Raw genomic sequence first — 26,436 nt, 5'->3', positions numbered from 1 at the left:
GCATAGGGGTCAGAAGACCTAGCAAAACTAACAGAGAACGGCAACAGAGCAACAAGCTAGCTCAACAGTAGTAAATACAAATGAAGTCCAGCAAAGTCAGGAGGGCGGAGCCGGATTAAATAGGCAAAATGGTCATGTGACCAGCAAACTAAAAAAAACCTAACAGGAGAGTTGTAACAGTACCCCCTCTTCTAAGAGGATCCTCTGGATCCCCTAGGCCCAGGCTTACCAGGAAACCTCCTGTGAAACGCTCGGACAAGTCTGGGGGCAGAAACATAATCCGCTCTCACCCATGAGTTATCCTCAGGTCCGAAACCCTTCCAAGCGACGAGATACTGCAAACTCCCTCTACCGTCTAGAATTTAGGATGCGGGAAATTTCATATTCCCCGTCCTCCACCACCGGAGGAACAGTGGCAGAGGCGTCACCATCCGACACATCAGCTTTTTTCAACAGAGAAACATGAAACACCGGATTAATCCTCCAGGACGTAGGAACCTCCAGCCTAACAGCAGATTGGTTAACTATCTGAAGTACCTTAAAGGGCCCTACGAACTTGGGACCCAATTTTTTAGAAGGAATCCTCAATTGCAGATTCTTAGAGGACAACCAAACCATGTCACCAACCGCAAACAAAACCTCTTGCCGTTTCCTATCAAAGTACCTCTTAGATTTTTTGTTAGCCTCCTGAAGATTACCACGCACATCCGTCCAAAGTCTCTCCAAATCACCGGAAAAACTCTCCTCCTCAGGCACAGCCGAAACCAATTTGGAAAATGACCCAAAAGACGGATGTCTCCCAGAACAACAAAAAAAAGGCGAACACCCAGCAGAAGAGGATGTATGGTTGTTAAGAGCAAATTCAGCAAGTGGCAGAAACTCAGACCACCCCTCTTGATTGTCTGCCCAAAAACAACGCAAGAACTGCTCAACATCCTGGTTCTTCCTTTCTGTCTGGCCATTAGACTCAGGATGATATCCGGATGAAAACGACAAATGAACTCCCAACCTGTCACAAAAGGCACGCCAAAAATGAGCCACGAACTGAGGTCCCCTATCAGAAATAATGTCAGTAGGAACACCATGTAGTCTGACAATCTCCTTGACAAAGGCCTTAGCGAGTGTCTTAGCGCAAGGCAGTTTGATGAAGGGAACCAAGTGACACATCTTGCTAAAACGGTCCACGACCACCCAGATGACCGTGAAACCTTCAGAGGGAGGAAGGTCAGTAATAAAGTCCATAGCCAGATGTGTCCAAGGTGCACTAGGAACCTCCAGAGGGCAAAGCAACCCCGCAGCAGGAGCATGCGAAGACTTGGATCTTGCACACACAGTACATTGGCGCACCCACTTAATGACTTCCTTCTGCCATCCAGGCCACCAAAAACTGCGACCCACAAGTCTCTTGGTCTCAGAAATTCCTGCCAACCGAGACTCATGACACTCAACAAACAAATCTCTCCTAAAGGTCCTAGGCACAAACAACCTCCCATGGGGAGTGTTAGATGGGGCATTCTCCTGTGCTTTAAGAATCTCATCCTCCAAAATGGAGTCCAAAGCAGCAATCACAACACCTTCTTGTAAAATGGTCTCCTCTTCCTCCTCAACACCGACCATGGGAGAAAAGCTGCGTGACAAAGCATCCGCTTTAACATTCTTGGTACCCGGGATGTAAGTAACGGAAAAATTAAACCGCGAGAAAAAAAGTGCCCACCTAGCCTGACGGGCATTCAAGCGCTTGGCAGCATCAAGATAGATCAGATTTTTATGATCAGTGAAAACCTGAATGGGAAATTCAGCACCTTCCAAGAGATTACGCCAGTGTTCAAATGCGAGTTTAATCGCCAGCAATTCCCGATTATCAATATCGTAATTAAGTTCAGTCTCGGAAAATTTTTTTGAAAAAAAGGCACAGGGATGTACTCCATCCTTGTTTTCCTGAGACAACACCGCACCAACCCCCACCGAAGAAGCATCAACCTCAACCAAAAACGGCTTAGTCACATCAGGCTGCATAAGGATGGGAGCAGAGGTGAACCTCTCCTTTAGAAACACAAAAGCTTCAATGGCCTCAGAAGTCCACTGAACCGCATTAGCACCTTTCCTGGTGAGATCGGTCAGCGGTTTGACAATAATAGAAAACTTTTTTATGAATTTTCTGTAATAATTGGCGAAACCCAAAAACCTCTGTATCGATTTCAAACCAATAGGGCTAGGCCATTCCTGCTCAGCTTGAACTTTAACCGGGTCCATCTCAAAACCTTCACTGGAGATAATGTAGCCCAAAAAACTAATTCTCTGTACAGCGAACTCACATTTCTCCAGCTTAGCAAAAAGCGAATTGTCCATTAATAACTGTAATACCTCACGTACGCTCCGCCAATGAGACTCCAGATCCGGCGAATAAATCAAAATGTCATCCAAATACACAACCACATTTTTGCCGATTAAAGGTCTAAGGATATCATTAATAAGATTCTGAAAAAATGATGGAGCATTGGTGAGACCAAAAGGCATAACCAGATTCTCAAAATGACCCACAGGAGTGTTAAAAGCAGTCTTCCATTCATCACCCTCCTTCATGCGCAACAAATTGTATGCCTGCCGGAGATCAATTTTAGAGAACCACTTGGCCCCCACTAACTGGTTAAATAAATCAGGAATCAATGGCAGTGGGTAAGGATTGCATACAGTAATATTATTAATCTCACGAAAGTCCAGACAAGGACGTAAACCGCCATCTTTTTTTTTTTACAAAAAAAAATCCAACAGCCACAGGAGACTTGGAAGGCCTAATGTGACCGGCGGCCAAGCTTGTCTGTATGTATTCTTCCAAAGCCTTTCTTTCAGGAATAGTAAGATTAAATAAACGACTCTTAGGAAGAGTCGCGCCAGGGACAAATTCAATGGTACAATCATAGTCTCTATGGGGAGGCAAAACCTGCGACTCCTCCTCAGAAAAAACTCTCCAAAAATCCTGAATAGGTACAGGCAATTCCCCTATATCCACAGCAGCAATGTGCCCATTACAACATTTGTCATAACACTTAGGGCTCCAGGACTTAATTTCATTGGTAGACCAATCCAGTACAGGATTGTGCAATTTTAACCAGGGTAACCCCAATATTACTGGAGAAGGCAAATTATCCAATACCACCAAATCCAAATTCTCTTGATGAATACCATTAATAGTGAGGGGAAATTCACAGACCTTGTGAGTAACACTCTTCAAGGGAGAGCCATCGACAGAAACCACAGCAATAGGGGACGACAAAGTTTTAGGTTCTAATCTAAGTTTTTCCAAGAATCCCCCCTCAATCACATTCAGAGTAGATCCACAATCCACAAATACCCGAAATTCAATTAATTCATCCTGAGCAGCAGTAGTGGCAGATAGGAATACTCCCTTAGAATTTAAACAGGCAATACGAGCATGACTGACCATTTTTTTTTCTTTCTTCTTACGAAGCACACAGCTCTTAATAAAATGACCAGAATTTCCGCAATAGAAACACAAGCCTTCAGAAAGTCGGCGGTCTTTTTCCTGAGAGCGGGGTGCCATCGCCCCAATTTCCATCGGCTCTCCATTGTCAGCACAGAACCTCTCAGGACTCGAAGCTGACATAGCAGAGGATTTGCTCTCATTAACCCTTTCACGCAGTCTCCTGTCCACCCGTATAGCTAATTGCATTGCCTCCTGCAAGTTTCCAGGTATGGGATAAGCAATCAGTAAATCCTTTACCCTTTCACATAGCCCTGCAAGAAACAAGCTTTTCAAAGCAGAATCGTTCCACCCCACCTGGGCACACCACCGACGGAAGTGAGAACAATATTTTTCCACATTACCTGATCCCTGCCTCAAACGTCTTAATTCAGACTCAGCAGATGAGACACAATCAGGATCATCGTACAACAAACCCAAAGCAGAAAAAAAACTATCCACTGATCTAAAGCACGGATCACTAGGTTGGAGAGAGAAGGCCCATCCGTGAGGATCTTTGCTTTGCGCAAAAGTGACATTATGATCCCTATGCGCTGTGATTCATCACCAGAGGATCCGGGTCTCAAACGAAAATATAATAGACAAGCATTTTTAAAAGAAAAAAAATCTTGTTGTTCGCCAAAAAATAGATCAGGCAGACGTACCTTAGGTTCCACAAAATGCGCTCCAGAACAGCTACTCACGTGTTGTTGGAGCTTGATCACCTCCAGAGAGAGTCCCTGCAAGTGTTGAGCCAAATCTTGCACCGAAACCATGATGGAAAAGTGGAGGTCTTTCCTTAGAGAAATTTTTTTTTTTTTTTTTTTTATGGCTGGAATTACTGTTATGATCTGCTACAGAGACTAAGGAAAGAAAGGAGATCTATCCCTACAATAGAACTAAACTAGATCCCTACGATGTAACGGGGAACCTGATCCTGCGATCAGACCCGCTAAAGTCCTCGGCTAGTCTGAACGCAGACCTATAGATGTGAGGGAGGGATCCCTACAAGATCTAGGGACTGGGAAAAGTTGGACACCTCCTAGCAGAAATAGTAGCAGTCAAAGACAAACACACAACAAAAAGGCATAGGGGTCAGAAGACCTAGCAAAACTAACAGAGAACGGCAACAGAGCAACAAGCTAGCTCAACAGTAGTAAATACAAATGAAGTCCAGCAAAGCCAGGAGGGCGGAGCCGGATTAAATAGGCAAAATGGTCATGTGACCAGCAAACTAAAAAAAACCTAACAGGAGAGTTGTAACACGCTTGGTGGCGAGCAATCTGGCCGTGACGGGGCGGGCTCCGAAGGGTCCATGCAAAGGCTGTGCGGTCCCTACAGGTGTGGTTTGTTTAGCAGTGATTCACCCGCCACATCAGGTGTCTTCAAAAATGTCTCGGCGCAGGGTCTCCTGCAGGCTAAACCCTTCATCGCGGTAATGTGACAGAAAGAGCAAGCTGGACCCGTAACTTGGGGGCGGAGCGAGACGTCCAGGGGTGAATGAAGGAAGAGGGTGAGATGGTTGCCAGTCACTTTGAGCTGCTCTTCAGGGGGGAGGGTCGTGTTGCCTGCAAAGGTCTTCTGCTTGGGGTTACCGGTGGTTGCCTCCAGCCACGCGGGAGATGCTGGTCCTGGTGAAAAGGAGCCTAGTATTAAAAGTAAAGAAGCAACAATGCTGGAGGCCCACGGTGATCAGAAGGATGCTGGTATTTTGCAGAGATGAAATAGCGCAAGAGAGAAAGCAAATGAAAAAAAGAAAAGAGAATGAATGTGTGCACTTGTGAAAGGGAATGGAAAAAAGGCATAGAAGAGAGTGCCCCCTGCTGGTGGAAGGAATGAAAAAGCAAAAGCCTAAAGCACCTGGTATTCCCAGGCGGTCTCCCATCCAAGTACTAACCAGGCCCAACCCTGCTTAGCTTCCGAGATCAGATGTGTTCAGGGTGGTGTGGCCGTAATCAGAGACAAGCCTCTCACTTGCTGCTTTTCTACTGTGACGTCTGGCTGCCGGCTGCCCTTTCCAGTGCTCAGCAAGACCAGGTCCTTTTGTGCTTTCCCTTCTCTTCAATTTTCTTGCTGGCTTCCTTAAAAGGTCTGGTAGACACAACGCCCCACTCAGAGCCGCTGAGCTCACTGATCGGCTGCAGCGCTGTCGACGGAACGTCAGCTTCACGGCCAATGCCACAGGCCGGGAGCAGAGGCGAGACTCACCGGTAGACCCGGGTAGGGTGAGTAGAGCGCGGTTAGTTGCTTTCTAATAGGCTGCAGCCGGGGATTAACTTTTAATGAAAGGGAACAATCCCTTTGACTGTCTGCAGCGCGCCACACCTAGGAAGCGCACTCTCACACATGCCAGCATGCACACGTGCTCGCACGTGACAACACCCCCTATCTGCCCCTACAACCTCTCCGTCACCATGCATCAGACTCTCCTGCCTGTTTTATGATTTCAGGGCCCTAGCAGGAATCACCCCCCCCTCCCCAATTCATTCCGCACCTTCCTTGCCTTCCTTGCACTGAGGTTAGCTCTTTGTCAGCCGTCTGGCTTGGTTACACAAGCTTCTTTGCAGAGATACATGTTACTTCTGCTGGCCCTCGCTAGGCGGCCGGCATCCAAAACCTTCCCTGGGCACCTGCTGAAAGCCTGGCCCCTTCACGGCCCAGGGTGCTTTTAACGCCATCATTTCCACACGGCGAGCTGCGGAGTCAATAAGCACTCCTAGCCGTGGCAAGGAGCTCGGCGTCAGGCCTGCGTGAAGGCGGCGGAGTAGCGTACTTAGCTGCCAACTGGCTCAGAGGCCTTGGGGCTTTCATCATCTAAGTTACTTAAGGTCGGTGTCTGGCAAGGCGCCGTTCCATGCTAGCCGAGCTGGGCAGTAGGGCAAAATGTTATCAAAATGGTCTACAGCACCCGGTGTTCCCAGGAGGTCTCCCATCCAAGTACTGTCTGAGCCCAGCCCTTCTTTGCTTCCGAGATCAGACAAGATCGGGCGTATCCAAGCTGGTATGGCCAGTAGACGCTGCTTGATCCATCGCCCGGCCAGCCTTTCTCAGGATCGCTTGGTGGCGAGCAATCTGGCCGTGACAGTGCGGGCTCCGAAGGGTCCATGCAAAGTCTGTGCCGTCCCTACAGGTGTGGTTTGTTTAGCAGTGATTCACCCGCCGCATCAGGTGTCTTCAAAAATGTCTCGGCGCAGGGTCTCCTGCAGGCAAAACCCTTCATCACGGTAATGTGACAGAAAGAGCAAGCTGGACCCGTAACTTGGGGGCGGAGCGAGACGTCCAGGGGTGAATGAAGGAAGAGGGTGAGATGGTTGCCAGTGACTTTGAGCTGCTCTTCAGGGGGGAGGGTCGTGTTGCCTGCAAAGGTCTTCTGCTTGGGGATACCGGTGGTTGCCTCCAGCCACGCGGGAGACGCTGGTCCTGGTGAAAAGGAGCCTAGTATTAAAAGTAGAGAAGCAACAATGCTGGAGGCCCACGTTGATCAGAAGGATGTTGGTATTTTGCAGAGATGAAATAGCGCAAGAGAGAAAGCAAATGAAAAAAAGAAAAGAGAATGAATGTGTGCACTTGTGATATTGAATGGAAAAAAGGCATAGAAGAGAGTGCCCCCTGCTGGTGGAAGGAAGGAAAAAGCAAAAGCCTACAGCACCTGGCATTCCCAGGCAGTCTCCCATCCAAGTACTAACCAAGCCTGACTCTGCTTAGTTTCCAAGATCAGACAAGATTGGGCATGATCAGGGTGGTGTGGCCAAAGGCAGAGACAAGCCTCTCTCTCTTGCTGCTTTTCTACTTTGAAGTCTGGCTGCCGGCTGCCCTTTCCAGTGCTCAGCAAGACCAGGTCCTTTTGTGCTTTCCCTTCTCTTCAATTTTTTTGCTAGCTTCCTTAAAAGGTCTTGTAGACACAACGCCCCACTCAGAGCCGCTGAGCTCACTGATCGGCTGCAGCGCTGTCGACGGAACGTCAGCTTCACGGCCAATGCCACAGGCCGGGAGCAGAAGCGAGACTCACCGGTAGACCCGGGTAGGGTGAGTAGAGAGCGGTTAGTTGCTTTCTAATAGCCTGCAGGCGGGGATTAACTTTTAATGAAAGGGAACAATCCCTTTGACTGTCTGCAGCGCGCCACACCTAGGAAGCGCACTCTCACACACAAGCCAGCATGCACACGTGCTCGCACGTGACAACACCCCCTATCTGCCCCTACAACCTCTCCGTCACCATGCATCAGACTCTCCTGCCTGTTTTATGATTTCAGGGCCCTAGCAGGAATCACCCCCCCCATCCCCAATTCCTTCCGCACCTTCCTTGCCTTCCTTGCACTGAGGTTAGCTCTTTGTCAGCCGTCTGGCTTGGTTACACAAGCTTCTTTGCAGAGAAACATGTTACTTCTGCTGGACCTCGCTAGACGGCCGGCATCCAAAACCTTCCCTGGGCACCTGCTGAAAGCCTGGCCCCTTCACGGCCCCGGGTGCTTTTAACGCCATCATTTCCACACGGCAAGCTGCGGAGTCGATAAGCACTCTTAGCCGTTTCAAGAAGCTCGGTGTCAGCCCTGCGTGAAGGCGGAGGGGTAGTGTACTTATCTGCCAACTGGCTCAGAGGCCTTGGGGCTTCCATCATCTAAGTTACTTAAGGTCGGTGTCCGGCAAGGCGCCGTTCCATGCTAGCCGAGCTGGGCAGTAGGGCAAAACGTCATCAAAATGGTCTACAGCAACCGGTGTTCCCAGGAGGTCTCCCATCCAAGTACTGTCCAAGCCCAGCCCTGCTTTGCTTCCGAGATCAGACGAGATCAGGCGTATCCAAGGTGGTATCGCCAGTAGACGCTGCTTGATTCATCGCCCGGCCAGCCTTTCTCAGGATCGCTTTGTGGCGAGCAATCTGGCCGTGACGGGGCGGGCTCCGAAGGGTCCATGCAAAGGCTGTGCCGTCCCTACAGGTGTGGTTTGTTTAGCAGTGATTCACCCGCCGCATCAGGTGTCTTCAAAAATGTCTCGGCGCAGGGTCTCCTGCAGGCTAAACCCTTCATCGCGGTAATGTGACAGAAAGAGCAAGCTGGACCCGTAACTTGGGGGCGGAGCGAGACGTCCAGGGGTGAATGAAGGAAGAGGGTGAGATGGTTGCCAGTGACTTTGAGCTGCTCTTCAGGGGGGAGGGTCGTGTTGCCTGCAAAGGTCTTCTGCTTGGGGTTACCGGTGGTTGCCTGCAGCCACCCGGGAGACGCTGGTCCTGGTGAAAAGGAGCCTAGTATTAAAAGTAAATAAGCAACAATGCTGGAGGCCCACGGTGATCAGAAGGATGCTGGTATTTTGCAGAGATGAAATAGCGCAAGAGAGAAAGCAAATGAAAAAAAGAAAAGAGAATGAACGTGTGCACTTGTGAAAGGGAATGGAAAAAAGGCATAGAAGAGAGTGCCCCCTGCTGGTGGAAGGAAGGAAAACGCAAAAGCCTACAGGACCTGGTAATCCCAGACAGTCTACCATCCAAGTACTAACCACGCCCAACCCTGCTTAGCTTCCGAGATCAGATGACATTGGGCTTGTTCAGGGTGGTGTGGGCATAGGCAGAGACAAGCCTCTCAATTGCTGCTTTTCTACTTTAAAGTCTTGCTGCAGGCTGCCCTTTCCAGTGCTCAGCAAGACCAGGTCCTTTTGTGCTTTCCCTTCTCTTCAATTTTTTTGCTGGCTTCCTTAAAAGGTCTTGTAAGTGAATTTCTTCCGTGAACAAGGGGGGAGTCCTGACGAGCTGAACAGCTGTTGTTCACGTGTCAGTAAATTCACTAGTTTGTCACGAGAAGCAGAAAGGACCTACAGACTGAGGAAAGACAGGAAGCAGAGGTACTAACAAGGAACAGAATCACACAGGAAAAGAATCAGACAAACTGAAGACAGGACGTGCTGATAAAGAGAAGCCAAGGAATCTTAAGGTAAGCAAAATATGGATATAATTTCTTCTTTTGCTAAACAAAGTAATATTAATTTCAAAGTTAATGTAGGAGATGACATAGTAGTTTTGTGGCTCAGTTTATACAAAGAATGTGAATTGCAGAATTTACAGTTAACTTCTAAATTGGTAAATAGAGACAAACAGAAATTGAGAAATATTCTACATTTGGTAGATTTTTTTCATAGTCTTGTGTTAGAGATTTCTTAGCAGGAAAATAGTGTAGAAGTGTCAGACGGTGATACTGATTCTGACTGTAATGTCGAAAATGAACAAGAAGTAAGACACGTGTCTGTAACTGAAGGTGACCTTGGGTCTGACCAAGAGACTGACATACAGAAACCTGACATGGGAGGAGACATGACTGACATACGAGAAACCGACATACTAGGTGATGTGGGAGGAGACGTGAGTGACGTAGGAGGAACGGACGTACAAGAGCCACTAAAAATATCAGAGAATTCTGGAATTACCCAGGCTCAACTCCAAATTAAAATGAGGAAAAATTTGCTGAAATTATACAAAATCATGCCAAAATATGATGTCAAAATCCATGCCTGTAGAAATTCAGAGACATTTGAGAGCTTCTCTGATAAGTTTGATTTATCCAATGAGGAGAGGAATAAATTATTTAAAATATGGATTCCTGTGACATTGTCCAGACGTTTACATTTAATGCCCTGTGAAAATGACTCTCCTAATGGATGGGAAAATGATTCGGACAGATTAAGATATTTGATTTATTGTGTCACAAAGGATTTTCCCAACATAGAAGATCTGCAGAAACTAAGGATTGGTAGGAAGGAATGTACATATACATTCATGTCCATATTTGAACGGTTGTACAAAGCTCTCATCAAAAATGGAAAAGTACAACATATGATAACAACTTTTGTACAAAAATTCAAATTCCTAAATTCAGTTTCCCAAGTTATGGCATCACAAAAAAATTCATTATTTGAATGTGCGCAGATGCTGGATTTTGTTAGAAAACATGAGAATCGTGAAAAGAAAATAAATCAAGCTAAATTTATAAAACCAGGAAAGGTAAAATCTTACCAAAAGCCAATATCAAACTCTCCTAGACTGAATCATCCCCATAGTGAACTCTATCAAATACGCAGAAGATTTCAAATATGTTATAAGCCATATCAGCCAGTGCAAAGATCCATCTCTCCACAGAATGAGTTAATTCTCAGTCAGAACTGTGATTCTCTAAAAAGGAAAATGGCTGAAACTGATGGACAGAGACAGGTGAGACGACCAACTCACAGTGACGTCATGGAATGTGGACAGAAGAACAGGCAGTTCTCTGAGGTTTTGAAGGATAGAAAAATGTCTTTCCTAAATTGGGCGTTCCTGGAGATATTTGAGAGAGACAGAAGATTTGGTTTAGGGAGTGGCTAAGGAAAAACTGTAATTATAATGTTGTATCAAAATGTAATACAATGTCGCAATATTTATTTATAATCTTATACAGTAAAATTGTAGTTACATAGTTTCTAATAGTTCATATATATATATATATATATATATATATATACTTGTCTAAGTAGAGATTGCGTATAATTGTATTTATATATACGTTTATAAAATATATATAAATATATATATATATTAATTAATAAATTAGAACTTCATATATATAAATTTAAGTAGCAATATTTTGAATTATATTAGAACCAACCAATATATGTGTAAGATATTTAAATAATTCTGTTCCTGTATGAATTTGATATTTAATTTTATTTTCTTATATTTCCTTAGAGTTTTCATTCCAAAGCAGGATTTGATCAAAGAACTCTAAAATGGATTTATTTCTTTATTCACACAGGAAGTGAAAAAATTGCATGATTTTATGTGTATAACATTTTAAAATAATAACAATATATCTAGTTGAACTATAATATATATGTAATACTTATTAATTCTTTTGTGTTGCTAATATTTTCTGTGCATGAAGTGTTCGTGCAAATTAAAGTAGCTTTACAGCATGACGTGTGACAGCTGTGGCCTTTGAACTTTGAGCTAATAGTATAGGATCCCTTTCATTCTATTTTCAACTGATGTAACTTAAGACCGGGCAGCCAGTGATAAAAGAATCTAAGACAAGAGTTTTTTCAAGTGTCTGAAATTCCAGTGACTTACTCTCATATTATATAATATGTACTTGGGGAATATTCAAAGAAATAGAATCATAGAATCATAGAATGGTAGAGTTGGAAGGGACCTCCTGGGTCATCTGGTCCAACCCCCTGCTCAAAGCAGGATTCACTAGATCATCTCAGACAGATGTCTGTCCAGCCTCTGTTTGAAGACGTCCATTGAAGGGGAACTCACCACCTCTCGTGGCAGCCTGTTCCACTCATTAATCACCCTAACTGTCAAAAAGTTTTTTCTAATATCTAATCTGTGTCTCCTCCCATTTAGTTTCATCCCATTGCTTCTAGTCTTTCCTTGTGCAAACGAGAATAAAGATGATCCTTCTACAATGTGACAGCCCTTGACATATTTGTAGACAGCTATTAAGTCTCCTCTCAGTCTTCTTTTTTGCAAGCTAAACATTCCCAAATCCTGCAACCTTTCCTCATAGGACATGGTTTGCTGACCAGTCACCATTCTGGTCGCTCTTCTCTGAACTTGCTCCAGTTTGTCTATGTCTTTTTTAAAATGTGGTGCCCAAAACTATACACAGTATTCCAGATGAGGTCTGACCAAAGAGGAGTAAAGACCGATAATGACTTCACGTGATCTAGACTGTATGCTTCTGTTAATACATCCCAGAATTGTATTTGCCTTTTTTGCTGCTGCATCACACTGTTGACTCATGTTCAGTCTATGATCTATTAGTATACCTAAGTCTTTTTCACATGTACTGTTGCTTAGCTCTATTCCTCCCATTCTGTATATGCTTTTTTCATTTTTTATTGCCCAGATGTAGTACTTTGCATTTTTCCCTGTTAAAAACCATTCTGTTGGTTGCTGCCCACTGCTCCAGTTTATTTAGGTCTTTTTGAATCCTCTCTCTCTCTTCTCTAGTATTAGCTATCCCTCCTAGCTTTGTGTCATCAGCAAATTTAATCAGTTTACCCTCAATTCCTTCATCTAAATCATTGATAAAGATGTTGAACAATACAGGTCCCAGGACGGAGCCCTGTGGTACCCCACTTGAGACATTCATCCAGCTGGATGTGAAGCCATTTACAACCACCCTTTGAGTCCGATCACTAAGCCAGTTATGAATCCACCTAGCAGTTGCCTGGTCCATTGCATACTTGGTCATTTTTTCAATAAGGATGGTGTGAGATACTTTGTCATATGCTTTGCTGAAGTCAAGATATACTGTATCTTCAGCATTTCCCTGATCCACCCAGTCAGTGATTCTGTCACAGAAGGAAATTAAGTTAGTCTGACATGACTTGTTAGTTACAAACCCATGCTGACTCTGGTTAATCACTTCATTCTTATCCATGTACTTACATACATGTTGTTTAATAATTTGTTCAAAGATCTTTCCTGGTATAGAAGTCAGACTCACCGGCCTATAGTTCCCTGGGTCCACCTTCTTCCCCTTTTTGAAGATAGGAACAACATTTGCTCTTCTCCAGTCTTCTGGGACTTCTCCTGTTCTCCAAGAATTTTCAAAGATTATGGAGAGTGGTTCTAAAATTTCTTCTACGATCTCCTTCAGTACTCTGGGGTGTAATTCATCTGGACCTGGAGACTTGAACTCATTTATGTTAGCTAAATATTCCCTCACAATCTTTCTGTTTACAGATAACTTGGATTCCTCTATTCCTTTAAAAGGACAGTGGAGATCAGTTGATGTTACATTTTCTTTCTGAGAGAAAACAGATGCAAAATAAGAATTAAAACGTTCGGCCTTCTCAACATCCTCTCTTACCATTTCTCCATTTTCATCCTGTAAAAATCCTATAGCATCTTTGACTTTTCTTTTACTTTTGACATACCCCCAAAATCCTTTTTTATTGCTTTTGACATCTCTTGCAAGCCTTAATTCATTGTCAGCTTTAGCTAACCTGATACGTGCCCTACTGGATCTGCAGACTGCATTATAATCTTCTTTAGATATGCCTCCCTCTTTCAATTTAATAAACATTTCTTTCTTTCTTTTTAGCATGTGTTTAAGTTCTGTGTTCATCCATCCTGGTTTCCTTAAATGCTTCCCATTCTTCCTACTTTTCGGGATTGTTAACGATTGTGCTTTGAGAATCTCATTTTTAAAAATTTCCCATCCTTCCTGGACATTTTTGTCCTTAACGACATCCAGCCATTGGATCCCTCCTATTCTCTTTCTGAGTCTCTTAAAATCTGCCTTTCTAAAATCTAACCTTGAAGTTTGAGTCTTCACATGTCTTCCTCCTCTAGTTATCCAAAATTCTATAATAGCATGATCGCTGCCTCCTAGGGTCCCAGCCACCTTTACCTCCTCAACCATTTCCTCCCTGTTTATAAGGATTAGATCCAAAGTAGCAGATCCACTTGTTTTCTCCCCTACCTTTTGGAAGATAAAGTTGTCAGCAAGAGAGGATAAGAATTTGCTTGACCTGTTAGTTTTACTTGACAGAGATTCCCAACAAATGTCTGGATAGTTGAAATCTCCCATGACCACTACGTCATATTTTTTGGAGAACTTGGTCATTTGATACATAAAGAGTTCATCCATATCTTCAGCTTGCCCAGGTGACCTGTAGTAAATGCCTACAATGGTGTCCTTTCCGTTGTTCTCTCCTTGTATTCTTACCCAAACAGTTTCCACAGAACTCCCAGTCTCTGAGGCTTCAATCTCTGTGCAGATATACGCTTTTCTAACATACAATGCAACACCTCCTCCTCGTTTATCAAGTCTGTTTCTTGCAAATAAGTTGTATCCTTTTAGCCTTTTATTCCAATCATGTGTATCGTCCCACCAAGTTTCAGTGATTCCAATGACATCATATTCCTTTTCCTGCGTTAGTAGTTCCAATTCTCCTTGTTTGTTGCCCATGCTTTGTGCATTTGTATAAAAACATTTTAGTTTGTGATTGGTTTCTCTTCCTCCCATATTTTTATTATTTAAATTGTTTTGTCTTTGTTCTTCCTTTCCACTTCCAGTAGCAGAGATCTCAATAGTATTTGTCAGCTGTATGGCTTTTTCTGGCCTTTTGCTTCCCTTCCCACATTGTTCTAGTTTAAAGCTCTTCTGATGAGTGTAGCAAGGCGACTTCCAAATACATGTTTTCCAGTCTTCGTAAGGTGCACCCCATCTCTAGCAAGTAGTCCATCGTATAGGTAATTCATTCCGTGATCCAGAAATCCAAATCCTTGTTGACGGCACCATCGACGTAGCCAGTTGTTCACCTGTAGAATCTTATTCCACCTCATTGTTCCATGGCCATCCACTGGGAGGATGGATGAGAAGACCACCTGCGCTCCCAATTCTTTCACTTTCTTGCCTAAGTCTTCAAAGTCACTGCAGATGGTTTCCAGGTCCTTTCTTGCGGTGTCATTTGTCCCCACATGTAGTAGCAGGAATGGGTAGTGATCTGTAGGTCTGAAGAATCTTGATATCCTGTCAGACACATCTTTAATTTTTGCTCCTGGAAGACAGCACATTTCTCTTGAGGTTATGTCTGGTCTGCAGATAGCGGCCTCTGTTCCTCTTAACAGGGATTCCCCCATGACCACCACTCTCCATTTTTTCTTCACAACATTCTTCTTTTTCCATCCAGGAGGATTCTGAGGGCTTACAAGGTTATTCATTGCTGGCAAAGTCTTATTTTGCTGTATTTCTTCATGGTTCTCCTGCGTGAGAGCCTGGTACTGGTTCCTGAGCAGTATGGGTGCTGACTGCCTCTCGATCCTCCTGCTTCTGTGGGTCACATGCTTCCATTCCTCTGTTTCATCAGGTGCAGTTCGAATTTCTTCTCTTTCTGAATCATGAAGAGATAATTCTGCTCTGTCTAAGAACTCTTCACCTTCCTTAATGATTTTCAAGGTAGTTAACCTCTCTTCTAGATTTCGCAACTTTTCCTCCAACAGGGACACAAGCTTGCATTTCTGGCATGTGAAGTTTGGCTTTTCCACTGGCAAGTCTGTGAACATGTAGCAGGATATGCAGCTCACCAAATGGCTCCTGGACTCTTCCATGTTCTTATTGTTAATGTTCTGAAAACAGTGAAAAAAGCTTAAAAAAAAAGCTTTACCGATGTCCTCTTTTCAGCTCCAACAGCCAAAATCCAGTGTTCTTTGAGCTCGCGGAGACTCTTCACTTACCCCAAAATGCAGTGGGAATATGCAAATTATCTCCTCAGGACTCCTCCCCTGGTTTACCGATGTCCTCTTTTCAGCTCCAACAGCCAAAATCCAGTGTTCTTTGAGCTCACGGAGACTCTTCACTTACCCCAAAATACAGTGGGAATATGCAAATTATCTCCTCAGGACTCCTCCCCTGGTTTACCGATGTCCTCTTTTCAGCTCCAACAGCCAAAATCCAGTGTTCTTTGAGCTCGCGGAGACTCTTCACTTACCCCAAAATGCAGTGGGAATATTCAAATTGTCTCCTCAGGACTCCTCCCCTGGTTTACCGATGTCCTCTTTTCAGCTCCAACAGCCAAAATCCAGTGTTCTTTGAGCTCGCGGAGACTCTTCACTTACCCCAAAATGCAGTGGGAATATGCAAATTATCTCCTCAGGACTCCTCCCCTGGTTTACCAATGTCCTCTTTTCAGCTCCAACAGCCAAAATCCAGTGTTCTTTGAGCTCGCGGAGACTCTTCACTTACCCCAAAATGCAGTGGGAATATGCAAATTATCTCCTCAGGACTCCTCCCCTGGTTTACCGATGTCCTCTTTTCAGCTCCAACAGCCAAAATCCAGTGTTCTTTGAGCTCGCGAAGACTCTTCACTTACCCCAAAATGCAGAGGGAATATGCAAATTATCTCCTCAGGACTCCTCCCCTGGTTTACCGATGTCCTCTTTTCAGCTCCAACAGCCAAAATCCAGTGTTCTTTGAGCTCGCGGAGACTCTTCACTTACCCCAAAATGCAGTGGGAATATGCAAATTATCTCCTCAGGACTCCTCCTCTGGTTTACCGATATCCTCTTTTCAGCTCCAACAGCCAAAATCCAGTATATAAATATAAAGATATTCAATTGATATGGCAATGCGCATTAATAAATTGGGATACAACAATTTTGGGTTAAATATATATATATATATATATAAAACTTCATATGTGGAATGTTTGAGTTGAACAGATCTGTGAATGTCAGAGTGAAGGTGACAGATGAGTAAATCAGCAGCTGCTAAGTGTGATTGATGTGACAGAGGCCTCGTATGTTTGTATGTTTGAAAAAAAAAATGTTTCTTTATGTGAAGGTACAAAAATATATTTAATTCTGAGGAAATTATAATACATAATTAGGTATTATCTACATATATATATTTCTATATTTCTTTAATAATTATTATTTCTTGATTTAACTAATAGTGGATAAGGGCAACCACACATCAAAATGGTTTACAAAGCAAATTTATATTTAGAATAATTTTCCACATGATAATATTCTTGAATAACTATAATATTATTTTTAATGGTTACCTAAATAGGTACACACCTCTCTTTAGTTAAATCTATGCAACTCATCGATATGAAATTTATGCACAATATTTCTAGAAGAATAATTATTTTTAATTTGGTTCTGATATATACATAAATTTTATAAAATAATATTTTTGGTATTAAGGGGGAAAATGTGTTTTTGATCCTGATTACATAATCACTTTTGATCAATACTTATTTTCCACACATTTTAATAAAGAAGAAATAATAATAAGGTACTATGGTATAATTAAGAAGGGTATTACATGCAAAGTTGCATAATTTAATATTTTTTGGTGGTACAAGGTTATGACAAATATGAAATCATCCAGATAATGGAGATATAAGGGTATTTTTTATGGAGAATATAATTACTCTGCATTTGTCATTAAAATTTAAAGGCCTTATTTTTATTTTTATTCTTATTTTTACTATTAAGTTTATTTTTCATTTTTAAAATATTATTCTTACGTTATACTTCTTATTTTTCTATTTTTTCATTTTTTAATTCTCATTTGATTTTATTTGAGTTCAATATCTCAATTGAGAAAACACATTAATATTTAATAAAGTAATGTCTAATACAAGAGTATTGCTTCATTAAATATATATTGCTAAGGAAAAAAATGTTTACATTTTCTGAGTAAACACAACAATTCATTCATTCATTTATTCATTCATTCATTCATTCATACATTCATATATTTATTCATTTTGGTTCAGGAGTATACATTCTTTGATATTATTGGTTTAATAAAGATATAAAAACTTGTTTTTTCAAAATACACTGACACCTATGGGTTGGAAAAGGTAATTACACCTATGACATAAAAATGTTCTATCATATGGAGAACTTGATTGATAATGAATTATTATCTATTATTGTTTATTATTCCAAACATAATTTATTTTAATATTTTGATAATAATTAGATGGATATTACTGATTGCTATGGTACGCTGTGATATTATAGGTTAGGAAAAACTGCCAGATTTGGTATCAGATTAGAGAATGAAGACTTCAATCAAGACATCGCAATTATGAATTCTATCTTAATAAAGACTTTTAATTTTTATAAATCAAAGAGATTCTCAAAAGTTACAAGAAGAAGCAACTGATATCCGGACGTCTCAGAAGGTAACAGGTGTGAATGCTGAGTTTTATAATAGACTGTGTCCATTACATACAATACAATTCACACCACTGATCACCAGGACGGCAGAGGACGATGATCCTATATGTACTGTGTTGTGTTTAAGTTTCATCACGTTCCAGTGGTTTCTTATCACCTGCAACGCTTCAATGAAACCTGGTGAACAGGTAATACCTGGCATATGTGTCCTGTATATAAAGGACTGAGTACTGGTTATGGTGCTATATAAAGCAGGAAAGTGTAAAGTTAACCCTTGCTTTACTGACCAAAGACGTCACATCTGTTCCAAAAGTGACACGAGACCAGTGCGGACACACGGAAGATTCCAAAGACGATCCAACGTAAGTCCAGGTGACACTGCACAGATATTAAAGCTACATTTCATCCATGGACTTTGTTTCCTTATCAACTGACACACATGATCTTTCTAATAAAGAGTACAGTTTATGGACTGAACAATAATGAACACAATTATGGACTGTACAATATCTACATGCTGTAATTTATTTCAAAGGAGTTTTCATCTAAAGACTGTGTTATAAAAGAACCAAGAAGAAGACGAGACGACGACCCGATGACATCAGATGATGACGATTGAACCCGCGATTGCTTCAATTTAGATATAGGGAAGTATAATTCTACATATTAAATGAATATTAGTCACGGCTTACCATAACATGAATTCACATCATTATATAACAATAATCCGATATTGATACTATTATTACTATTATTATTATTATGGAAATTTAATGATATTGCCAAGGAAGAAGGAAAGAAAAAATGATTGATGAATGTATCTTCTTTTGAGAAATTTCAGTTAAAGTCCTTTTATTCTCAAAAAAGGGGGAAATGTTAAATGGTTAATTATGGAAATTCATTTGGAATGTTAATCGATAATCATTTTTCTGAGTTCTATGCCTCAGCCATCGTGTCTAGTTGACATGCGCTATTTGTGTGTGTATTTTTGGTTCACTACCATATGTAGAACAGGTGTCCATACGACTGGCTATAAAAGCCCATGGTACAGAAAGGGGGGGCTCTCTTGCTGTGCCCACCCCACAAGACACAGAATATTCATGCTGAGAAGCAGATGACATGTAGGCCTGGACACATGCTGGACAAAAACATGATTTACCAGCCAGGATCCAAGGAAAGATTGGTGAATCTCAACAATTCAGCTAATTATGGACAAATGGACAATTACTTTATAACTAATTATTGTATGTACCTGCTGCAATCTGATTCTTTTTAATGGACAATCCAAGAATAAATAGATACATTTTTTTATAAGAATATCGTGATATTGATACTTTGAGAAGTCCTCAGTAGAAACAAATAATACAGGAAGAGTATTATTTTACAGTCTCCCATCCAAGTACTAACCAGTCCAAACCCTGCTTAGCTTCTGAGATCAGATGAGGTCAGGCATGTTCAGGGTGGTGTGGCCATAGGCAGAGACAAGCCTCTCACTTGCTGCTTTTCTACTTTGACGTCTGGCTGCCGGCTGCCCTTTCCAGTGCTCAGCAAGACCAGGTCCTTTTGTGCTTTCCCTTCTCTTCAATTTTCTTGCTGGCTTCCTTAAAAGGTCTTGTAGACACTACGCCCCACTCAGAGCCGCTGAGCTCACTGATCGGCTGCAGCGCTGTCGACGGAACGTCAGCTTCACGGCCAATGCCACAGGCCGGGAGCAGAGGCGAGACTCACCGGTAGACCCGGGAAGGGTGAGTAGAGCGCGGTTAGTTGCTTTCTAATAGGCTGCAGCCGGGGATTAACTTTTAATGAAAGGGAACAATCCCTTTGACTGTCTGCAGCGCGCCACACCTAGGAAGCGCACTCTCACACACAAGCCAGCATGCACACGTGCTCGCACGTGACAACACCCCCTATCTGCCCCTACAACCTCTCCGTCACCATGCGTCAGACTCTCCTGCCTGTTTTATGATTTCAGGGCCCTAGCAGGAATCACCCCCCTCCCCAATTCCTTCCGCACCTTCCTTGCCTTCCTTGCACTGAGGTTAGCTCTTTGGCAGCCGTCTGGCTTGGTTACACAAGCTTCTTTGCAGAGATACATGTTACTTCTGCTGGCCCTCGCTAGGCGACCGGCATCCAAAATCTTCCCTGGGCACCTGCTGAAAGCCTGGCCCCTTCACGGCCCCGGGTGCTTTTAACGCCATCATTTCCACACGGCGAGCTGTGGAGTCAATAAGCACTCCTAGCCGTGGCAAGAAGCTCGGTGTCAGGCCTGCGTGAAGGCGGCGGGGTAGCGTACTTAGCTGCCAACTGGCTCAGAGGCCTTGGGGCTTCCATCATCTAAGTTACTTTGGGTCGGTGTCCGGCAAGGCGCCGTTCCAGGCTAGCCGAGCTGGGCAGTAGGTAAAAACGTCATCAAAATGGTCTACAGCACCCGGTATTCCCAGGAGGTCTCCCATCCAAGTACTGTCCGAGCCCAGCCCTGCTTTGCTTCCGAGATCAGATGAGATCAGGCGTATCCAAGGTGGTATGGCCAGTAGAAGCTGCTCGATCCATCGCCCGGCCAGCCTTTCTCAGGATCGCTTGGTGGCGAGCAATCTAGCCGTGACGGGGCGGGCTCCGAAGGGTCCATGCAAAGTCTGTGCCGTCCCTACAGGTGTGGTTTGTTTAGCAGTGATTCACCCGCCGCATCAGGTGTCTTCAAAAATGTGTCGGCGCAGGGTCTCCTGCAGGCTAAACCCTTCATCGCGGTAATGTGACAGAAAGAGCAAGCTGGACCCGTAACTTGGGGGTGGAGCGAGACGTCCAGGGGTGAATGAAGGAAGAGGGTGAGATGGTTGCCATTGACTTTGAGCTGCTCTTCAGGGGGGAGGGTCATGTTGCCTGCAATGGTCTTCTGCTTGGGGTTACCGGTGGTTGCCTCCAGCCACGGGGGAGACGCTGGTCCTGGTGAAAAGGAGCCTAGTATTAAAGGTAAAGAAGCAACAATGCTGGAGGCCCACGGTGATCAGAAGGATGCTGGTATTTTGCAGAGATGAAATAGCGCAAGAGAGAAAGCAAATGAAAAAAAGAAAAGAGAATGAATGTGTGCACTTGTGAAAGGGAATGGAAAAAAGGCATAGAAGAGAGTGCCCCCTGCTGGTGGAAGGAAGGAAAAAGCAAAAGCCTACAGCACCTGGTATTCCCAGGTGGTCTCCCATCCAAGTATTAACCAGGCCCAACCCTGCTTAGCTTTTGAGATCTGACGAGATCAGGCGAGTTCAGAGTGGTGTGGCCGTAGGCAGAGACTAGCCTCTCACTTGCTGCTTTTCTACCTTGACGTCTGGCTGCCGTCTGCCCTTTCCAGTGCTCAGCAAGACCAGGTCCTTTTGTGCTTTCCCTTCTCTTCAATTTTTTTGCTGGCTTCCTTAAAAGGTCTTGTAGACACAACACCCCACTCAGAGCCGCTGAGCTCACTGATCGGCTGCAGCGCTGTCGACGGAACGTCAGCTTCACGGCCAATGCCACAGGCCTGGAGCAGAGGCGAGACTCACCGGTAGACCCGGGTAGTGTGAGTAGAGCGCGGTTAGTTGCTTTCTAATAGGCTGCAGCCGGGGATTAACTTTTAATGAAAGGGAACAATCCCTTTGACTGTCTGCAGCGCGCCACACCTAGGAAGCGCACTCTCACACACAAGCCAGCATGCACACGTGCTCGCACGTGACAACACCCCCTATCTGCCCCTACAACCTCTCCGTCACCATGTGTGTCACCCTGGCCTGGATGCCACAAAATGTATTAAAGCTGTGTCTGAGAGCAAGGGGGAGGTTCTCTGGTCAGGGGAACATTAGCATGCAATGCCTCCTGTCTCAGGCCAGTAGGGGGAGCAGGCTGCCCCTATAAAAGCTGGTGCTGGGGGCAGGGTTAGAGAGAACTGGATTGCCTGTCTCAGCTCTGAGACGTGTCCCAGAGTGGAGCAGGGACAGAAAGTTGATTGCACCTAAGAGGAAGTGTGGCAGGAGGAGAGCCACAAGCCAGAGACAAGAGGCAAAGAGAGCCTGTCTTGGCAGAGAAAAGACTTAATTTTACCAGACTTTGGTGTCTGAGACTGGAAGGATTCCACATCCCCCAGCAGAGAACCAGTCCACAATGGACTGTACATTCCTTGGCCTAAGAAGCCTGGAGGCCCTGCCACAACCGAAGGGACCAGTAAAGCCGTACAAGGCTGGGAGCAGAAAGGAACCCACGTCGCAGGCCATACAGGCGAGAATACACGGAAAGCTCGGAAACGTGGGCTGTTACCCTATCAGGAGGAGATAGCCAGAAGGAGCGCAGAAAGCACGGTAGGCCTACACCCTCACCCTGACCAGGTCCAATTTCCCCGTTGCTCTCAGACGTCCAGGTCCCCTCCTAGCCGGGACTGTTTATGGGTCAGTTTACCTGTTGTAGTAAAGACCCTGGACTGCAACTTGTTGTCTGTGTGCTCCTTGCTCCTCCCGCACTATCAGCACTGGGATTCTCACTACCATCACTCCCACCATCCATTATACTGCCCTGGGGCCGCACTCTTCCCGTGGGGAGTCACACTACCCTAGCTGCACACCTCATCAGCCCCAGCGGTCTGCATGCAGCGGCGGTTCCTAATAAACGCAATCCACGGGTGGCGCAGTCGGACATTATCAGCAGAACGTAGCAGACTACCATTGGCCTGACCACCCTGAGCCACGGAACCGGGTCGCCACTACTACCCCCATCGTCTCCCTATTGCCCGGATCCGAGTGCCCCACGGCCCAGGGGGCGAGTCAGCTTTGGTGTAGTCGGCAGGATTTCGTGCCCGCAACCACCGGGTACTGCGTGCCTGAAAAAGACTTTTGTAAACTTACCTGTGGCGAAGTTTCCCGCCATCCGGAGCCGATTCCCGCCATCGGACGCCATCTTGGACCGTTTCCCGCCGTCTTCTGCCTTCTTCCCGCCATCCGCAGCTGCTTCCCGCCATCGGACGCCATCTTCAGGACGCCGCGCGGGAAGAAGAGGGGCGTGGACGTCAAAACCGCGCGAGATCCGAAGCTCCGCCCCACGCTCTGACGCTGCGCAAGGTCCTGGAAGGGAGAGAGAGCGACGCTGACGTCATCAGGACGCGACGCCAGGTCCTCGTCCATAGCAGCAGCAGCGGAGCCGCGGCCTACAGAAGAGGATCGCCGGAAGGTAGGCCACGCTTAACTAGGGGGGAGGAAGATGTCAGACACAGAGGCGCCCACTACCACCAACGCAGCTGCAGCAGCAGTGATGCCCTTTTCCCTGCCCTACATCCCTGGAGCGGCCTGGCTGCCCAAATACTCAGGGGAGCCCCATGCCCTAACTGACTTTAAGGAAAGGCTATACAGTTTGTTCCAGGTTTACCCCCTGACAGAGGAGCAGAAGGTCAGCATATTGACAGGGCAGTTAACTGGCGCAGCCCAAAGGGAGGTAAAATCATGGCCCACTGAGGAGAAAAGGACTGTGAAGGGTATCTTGGCCCGGCTGCGGGGTACCTTTGATACAATTAAAATGAGGTTCTATGGATGTAGGCAGCGGGCACAGGACAGCATTAGAGACTATTCCCTAAATCTGCAGGAAGCCTTGAGGGCTATTCAACAAACTGACCCTGGCAGTGTGCAGGAAACCGATAAGCTGCTAACAGAACAATTCATAGAAGGTCTGCTGTCTAGCGCCCACAGGGCCCAACTGCGCCTCATGTTCTTTCAGAACCCCGACCTGACCTTTGCCCAATTTAAGGACAGGGCCATAAGGGTGCTCCGTGAATCTGCAACCAGTGGCGCTATAAACCCCCGCGCCCTGCTATCACCTACCACCAGGAGGCGGCGCCCTCCTCTATGGACTCCGTGGAGGCTGATGCACAGGCCCTGAACCAAGCCCCGTCGAAAGGCCTGCACCACCAAGTCCAGGAGCTAACCAGGAGCGTCGCGGCATTGACCAGAACTGTCCAGGCGTTGCAAGTGGACCCGTCAAGACCCATCGAGCTGGCTTCAAGTCCGGAGGATGTCCCGTGGCGTCGACAGAGGAGGATCCCGTCGTTCCGAGGGAGGCCCACAGACCGCTACGCAGAGGATGGACAGCCCATTTGCCGTCGATGCAACCAGCCCGGACACATTTCCAGGTACTGTAATTTAAACGGGTCCAACCTGGGGCAGAGGGCCGACCCCCAGGCATAAGATCACCAGGCCCTTATAATTGGCGTGATAAGTACGTTGGGGGGCACCCGGTTTTACCCGTGGTGCTGGACGGTATCCCCATGAGCGCCTTGCTGGATACTGGGTCGCAAGTAACCACAATCCCTTATGTACTTTTTAAGCAGTATTGGACTGATGCTGATATCACATGGTATCCAGACAGTAACTTGAGCATCATCGCCAGTAATGGCTTACCCGTGCCGCAGATGGGGTTCAAGGAGATGACCATTAAAATTGGTAAAGTTGAACTGCCGGCACAGGGAGTGATTATTGTGGACATTGACGGTCATGAAAGTCACCCTAAAATAACTGTGGGTACTAACATAATTGAAAATTGTCTTTCAGAGGTAATTGTAATTCTACAACAGGTGGCGGTGAATGCTAGTTCCAGCCAACAGAGGGTCCTCAACAAGGAGATAAAAGCCCTGATGAGACGGCAGCAGGTAGAACTGTCTGGTGGTGAGATCGGTAGCGTAAGACTGAGTGACCCATTCCCCATTTCCATGCCTCCCAAAAGTGAAATGATGATCTGGTGTCGGACTGCAATCGGGTTGAGAGGTAGAGACTACCAAGCCATGGTAGAACCCGTGTACTCAGACAGCAGGCCCACCATTTTGACAGCCCGGGGGGTGGTTGATGTCCGTCATGGGAGGGTGCCCGTCCGCATCCTCAACATTGGGGAGAGGGAAGTACACTTACCCAGGTACGCTACACTCGCCAAACTGTTTGTTGTCGAACACCAAGCTATCAGGGCCGTGGAACCCTTGCCTTCATCTCCTCAGGCGGAGGGTAATGGCTCCCAGAAACAAAAGGAGGACTGGTGCCAGAAACTCCATGTGGGTGCTGACTCCACTCCCCTGCACCAAAAACAAGGAGTCTACCGGGTGGTACAGGAGTACGAGAGAGTCTTTAGTAAGCACCCGCTGGACTTCGGCAGAGTAAAGGGGATAGAACACCACATCCCCACAGGGAGCCACCCACCAATAAAAGAAAGACACAGGCCTGTACCCCCTGCACATTATCAGAACGCCAAGGGCATGCTAAGAGAGATGAAGGAAGCTGGGGTCATTAGAGATAGCTGTAGCCCCTGGGCAGCCCCCTTGGTTCTGGTGAAAAAGAAAGACGGCACCATGAGAATGTGCGTGGACTATAGACAAATCAACTGTATCACCCACAAAGACGCATACCCGCTGCCTAGAAGAGAGGAGTCTTTAGCCGCACTAAAATCTGCTAACTTCTTTTCTACTTTGGACCTTACTAGCGGGTACTGGCAGGTTCCTGTGGCAGAGGCTGACAAGGAGAAGACCGCCTTCACCACCCCGATGGGACTGAGCGAGTTCAACTGTATGCCTTTCGGGCTCTGCAATGCACCAGGGACCTTCCAGCGGCTGATGGAATGCTGTCTAGGGCACCGAAACTTCTAGACGGTCCTCCTTTACCTGGACGACGTGATCGTCTATTCGAAGACCTACGAGGACCATCTAAAGCACCTGGCCGAGGTGTTCGAAGCCCTGGCAGGCTATGGCCTGAAGGTGAAACCATGGAAGTGTCACCTGCTGAAACCAAAGGTCCAGTACCTAGGGCACGTGGTAAGCGCGGAAGGAGTGGCCCCCGACCCTGACAAAGTCACGGCAATCAAGAGCTGGCCAAGCCCCTCGAACATCAAAGAGGTGAAACAGTTTCTCGGGTTGGTAGGCTACTACCGAAGGTTCATCCCCGGGTTCACTAAGATGGCAGCTCCTATGCAGGACCTCCTGATCGGACAGTCTAAGTCCCGAAGTCAAAAGCCACCCTTCAAGTGGGATAAACCGGAAGAGGAGTCCTTCCGCCAGCTAAAGATGGCCCTCACGGGGGATGAGATCCTGGCCTACCCTGATTACGGCCAGCCTTTCATTCTCCACACAGATGCCAGTAATGTGGGACTGGGAGCCATACTGTCCCAAAACCAACAGGGCAGAGAACGGGTGATCGCATACGCCAGTCGGAAGCTGAGGCCCACCGAGAGGAACCCGGAGAATTACAGCTCCTTCAAGCTAGAATTCTTGGCGGTGGTGTGGGCCGTGACGGAACGCTTCAAG

The 26,436-nt window shown here is 45.6% G+C and overlaps 2 non-coding genes and 4 pseudogenes across 2 annotated transcripts; all 6 read right to left on the bottom strand.

Moving 5' to 3' along the window:
* Positions 1 to 5,329: 5,329 nt before the first annotated feature.
* LOC141269351 (5S ribosomal RNA) lies at positions 5,330 to 5,438 on the bottom strand (annotated as a pseudogene).
* A 939-nt stretch (positions 5,439 to 6,377) lies between these two features.
* LOC141269573 (5S ribosomal RNA) lies at positions 6,378 to 6,497 on the bottom strand (annotated as a pseudogene).
* Positions 6,498 to 7,118: 621 nt separating this feature from the next.
* On the bottom strand, positions 7,119 to 7,237 carry LOC141269393 (5S ribosomal RNA; annotated as a pseudogene).
* A 944-nt stretch (positions 7,238 to 8,181) lies between these two features.
* Positions 8,182 to 8,301, bottom strand: LOC141267991 (5S ribosomal RNA; annotated as a pseudogene).
* A 12,270-nt stretch (positions 8,302 to 20,571) lies between these two features.
* LOC141267228 (5S ribosomal RNA) lies at positions 20,572 to 20,691 on the bottom strand. Its single transcript, XR_012321238.1, has one exon. It is a non-coding gene; the product is annotated as a 5S ribosomal RNA (ribosomal RNA).
* A 621-nt stretch (positions 20,692 to 21,312) lies between these two features.
* Positions 21,313 to 21,431, bottom strand: LOC141266406 (5S ribosomal RNA). Its single transcript, XR_012320444.1, has one exon. It is a non-coding gene; the product is annotated as a 5S ribosomal RNA (ribosomal RNA).
* Positions 21,432 to 26,436: the final 5,005 nt, after the last annotated feature.

This window comes from Phyllobates terribilis, unplaced genomic scaffold, assembly GCF_046119375.1.
Source record: "Phyllobates terribilis strain yellow unplaced genomic scaffold, ASM4611937v1 Scaffold_4__5_contigs__length_816908805, whole genome shotgun sequence".
NCBI lineage: Eukaryota > Metazoa > Chordata > Amphibia > Anura > Dendrobatidae > Phyllobates > Phyllobates terribilis.
This window is presented reverse-complemented; position numbering and strand designations above follow the sequence as displayed.